The sequence below is a fragment of the Colobus angolensis genome, unplaced genomic scaffold (genome assembly GCF_000951035.1).
Source record: "Colobus angolensis palliatus isolate OR3802 unplaced genomic scaffold, Cang.pa_1.0 Scaffold39, whole genome shotgun sequence".
In the NCBI taxonomy this organism is placed as follows: domain Eukaryota; kingdom Metazoa; phylum Chordata; class Mammalia; order Primates; family Cercopithecidae; genus Colobus; species Colobus angolensis.
The window spans coordinates 1,669,587-1,673,871 of record NW_012117265.1 but is presented as its reverse complement, the minus strand read 5'-3'; the positions used below and the strand labels follow the sequence as shown (position 1 = coordinate 1,673,871).

General features: G+C 52.8%; 1 protein-coding gene and 1 pseudogene across 1 annotated transcript in view; one reads left to right on the top strand and one right to left on the bottom strand.

The window, feature by feature from the left end:
- ZNF653 (zinc finger protein 653) overlaps window positions 1–4,285 on the bottom strand; it is a 23,566-nt gene that overhangs the window by 15,348 nt on the left and 3,933 nt on the right. The window lies entirely within an intron of this gene.
- LOC105520936 overlaps window positions 3,869–4,285 on the top strand; it is a 39,628-nt pseudogene continuing 39,211 nt past the window's right edge.

The following is a 4,285-nucleotide window of genomic DNA, read 5'->3' as shown; positions in this document are numbered from 1 at the left end:
TTAGCCAGGATGGTCTCGATCTCCTGACCTCGTGATCCACCCGTCTCGGCCTCCCAAAGTGCTGGAATTACAGGCTTGAGCCACTGCGCCCGGCCAATTTTTGTATTTTTAGTAGAGACAGGGTTTCACCATGTTGGTCAGGCTGGCCTTGAACTACTGACCTTGTGATCTGCCTGCCTCAGCCTTCCAAAGTGCTGGGATTACAGGCGTGAGCCACTGCTTTTTGAAGGAGTCTCGCTCTATCACCCAGGCTGGAGTGAGGTTGTGCAATCTCGGCTCACTGCAGCCTCCGCCTCCCACATTCAAGCGATTCTCGTGCTTCCAGAGTAGCTGGGATTACAGGCATGCACCACTATGCCCAGCTAATATGTGTGTGTGTGTATGTGTCTGACCTCAGGTGATCCGCCCATCTCAGCCTCCAAAGTGTTGGGATTACAGGCATGAGCCACTGCGCCCAGCCTGGAATCTGAACTTTGATGTACCTGTCCCCAACTCCAGCACTGTGTCACCAGGCCCCTCACTTGGACGCTCTCCCCTACTGCCACCAGCCCTGGGAGAGGCCTCTAGCATCATCACCACCTCAAGGAGCAGGAAAAACAGGCTTGGAGGGGTGAGGCCACCTGCGCCCTGGGTCCCACAGTCAGGGAGTAGAGAAGTAACAAAGCGGGTATGGAAAGTTGGTGTGGAAGCAGAATTCCAAGATGGCCCCACAGTTCCCCTGGGATATGTGCCCCGTATGATCCTCTTCCCCTGAGCAGGGCAGGCCTGTGAGGAGGACTGGATATCAAGCCTTGGTTAGGTGACTGTGAGTTAATCAAAAGGAAGCATATCTTGCAGGGCACAGTGGCTCAAACCTGTAGTCCCAACTACTTGAGAGGCTGAGACTGGTCTTGGCCCACAGCCAGCACGACAGTGGGTACTGTCTGGGTGTGGTGTCTCACACCTGTAATCCTAGCGCTTTGGGAGGCTGAGGCAGGAGGACTGCTTGAAGCCAGGGGTTCAAGACCAGCCTGGGCAACATAGCAAGACCCCATCTCTATTTATACATTAAAAAAAAAAAAAAGGCCAGGCTCGGTGGCTCATGCCTGTAATTCCAGCACTTTAGGAGGCTAAGGCGGGTGGATCGCTTGAGGCCAGAAGTTGGAGACCAGTCTGGGTAGCATGGTGAAACCCTGTCTCCACAAAAAATACAGAAATTACCCAGGTGGTGGCATGCGCCTGTAGTCCCAGCTACTCAGGAGGTTGAGGTGGGAGGATCACCTGAGCCTGGGGAGGTCAAGGCTGCAGTGAGCCACGATCATGCCACTGCACTCCAGCCTGGACAACAGAGTAAAACCGTGTCTCAAAAACAAACAAACAAAAACAAACAAAAAAAGATCTTCATCATGGTACAGCCCTATCACTTGATCATCAATAAGCAAATGGTACAATGATCATTATGATTATCAGTATCATCCTAGAGCCTGGGTCCCCTGGCCTCCCTGCTGTGGCCCAGACCTGCTCTTGCCACAAACATCCTGACAACCAGTCTAGTGTCTCTTACCAGCAAAACGGTCCACCCCCTCTGACTCCTGCCCAGCCCTGTAACAATTCTCAGTACCATACCCATCTAGTTCCCAGGACTGCACCTGGGGCTCTTCCATCCTTCCTGCCCCAGGCTCTGCCCCTGCCTCCGGCTCTGCTCTTCCAGGTCCCATCCCATGTGACTCTATCCCTTCCCACGCTCCACCCTGCCCTGCACATGGCCACACTGGCTGTGGAGACTCCCACCCAACCCAATACCCAAGTCTGGCTCTGTCACCAAGGTTGGAGTGGAGTAGCGCTATCTCGGTTCACTGCAACCTCTGCCTCCTGGGTTCAAGTGATTCTCCTGCCTCAGCCTCCCGAGTAGCTGGGATTACAGACGCCTGCCACCATGCCCAGCTAATTTTTGTATTTTTAGTAGAGACGGGATTTTGCCATGTTGGCCAGACTAGTCTTGAACACCTGACCTCAAGTGATCTGCCCGCCTCAGCCTCCAAAAATGCTGGGATTACAAGTGTAAGCCACCATGCCCGGCCCCAAACCCAAGTCCTACTGTCCACAGCTACCTCCACCCACTCACTGCTGGAGGCTGGGAGTGTCACATTGCAGTGGGGACAGTCTTGGGTATCAGCCAGACCCAAGTTCAAGACTCAGCTCTGCTATCAACTGCCTGTGTGACCTCAAGGAGGTCTTGTCCCCTCTGAGCCTCAGTCTCCCTGTCTGTGAAGTGGAAATAGTAGTAGTGCCTCCCACATAGGATCACCATGGGGAGCAAGCGAGGTCATGTGTAACCTGGTGAGCGCCCCTTTCCAACCCCAATGCAGGGCTCTCTCCCTCAAACTGCCTACCTCTCCTGTCCACTTCTCCAACTTCTGCCACTTCTCTGTGACTCCCAGCAGAGGCCACTGGCACCAAGGACCACAGCTACTGGGGCTACTCAGGCCCTGGCTTTGCTGTTCCCTGCCATTTCCTTTCAGTCTTCAGTCATTCCCACCAGCATCTAGATATGCCATGATTTCTCCCGTCTTGGATTAAAATCATTTTGATACCCACCTTCCCCACCAGCCCCTTCCCCATATCTTTTTTTTTCTTTTTGAGACAGGGTCTCGTGGTATTGCCCCAGCTGGAGTGCAGTGGCGCCATCAAAGCTCACTGAAGCCTCAACCTCCAGTGCTCAACTGATCCTCTTGCCTCAGCCTCCTGAGTAGCTGGTACCACAGGCATGCACCACTGTGCCCGGCTAACTTTTGTATTTTTTGTAGAGATCGGCTTTCGCCATGTTGCCCAAGCTGGTCTCAAACTCCTGGGCTCAAGCGATCCTCCTGCTTCAGTCTCCCAAAGTGCTGGGATTACAGGCATGAGCTACCGCACCCAGCCTCCTTCCTCATTTCCCTCCTTTGCCACGGTTGTCTACACTCGCTGTCTCCATATCCTCTCCTCTGTCTCACTGGAACTCCTCCAGTCAGGGCTTTTCTCCATCACGTAAGACACTCTCCCATTACGGTCACCAGTGATGGCCGCTTCACTTGGCCCAACAGCACTGGACATGAGAGACGCTTCCTTTGGCCTCCTGGGTGCTGCCACGGCCCAGTGCTCCACTGGCACTGGGGCTGCTGCTTCTCCCTCACCTCCCTTACCAAGGAGAGCAAATGCCACACTCAGGCCTGTATTTTCCGTCTGAAAGTATCCCTTTAGTAATTTTTTCTTTTGAGATGGAGCCTCGCTCTGCTGCCCAGACTGGAGTGCAGTGGCGTGATCTCGGCTCACTGCAACCTCTGCCTCCCGGGTTCAAGCGATTCTCCTGCCTCAGCCTCCCGTGTAGCTGGGACTATAGGCATGTACCACCAGGCTCAGCAAATTTTTGTATTTTTAGTAGAGACGGGGTTTCAATATGCTGGCCAGGCTGATCTCGAACTCCTGATTTCATGGTCTGCCCACCTCAGTCTCTCAAAGTGCTGGGATTACAGGTGTGAGCCACCGTGCCTGGCCGAATTTTATTTTATTTTTTGAGACAGAGTCTTGCTCTGTTGTCTAGGCTGGAGTGCAGTGGCGCCATCTCAGCTCACTGAAACCTCTGCCTCCCAGATTCAAGCGATTCTCCTGCCTTAGTTTCCCGAGTAGCTGGGACTACAGGTGCGCGCCACCACGTCCAGCTAATTTTTGTATTTTTAGTAGAGACACAGTTTCAATATGATGGCTAGGCTGGTCTCGAACTCCTGACTTCTCGATCTGCCCACCTTGGCCTCCCGAAGTGCTGGGACTATAGGCGTGAGCCATCGTGCCTGGCCTATTTTTATTTTACTTTTTGAGACAGAATCTTGTTCTGTTGCCCAGGCTGGAGTGTAGTGGTATGATCTCAGCTCACTGCAACCTCCACCTCCCGGGTTCAAGCAATTCTCCTGCCTCAGCCTCCCAAGTAGCTGGGATTACAAGTGTGCGCCACCGCACCCGGCTAATTTTTGTATTTTCAGTAGAGACAGGGTTTCACCCTATTGGTCAGACTGGTCTCAAACTCCTGACTTCAAGTGATCCACCTGCCTCGGCCCCCCAAAGTGCTGGGATTACAGGTGTGAACTACCACGCCCTGTCCTCCATTTTTTTCTTTTTAATTGTTGTCAGGAGTAGCGTGAACCTCCTTGGACTCATCATCAGCTTTACCAATTGTTAACTCTTGGCCAACCTTGTATCAGAATGTGTACCCCATCCATTCTTCAAGCCACACACATCCTAGAGACAGTTCCTTCTTTTTTTTTTTTTTTTT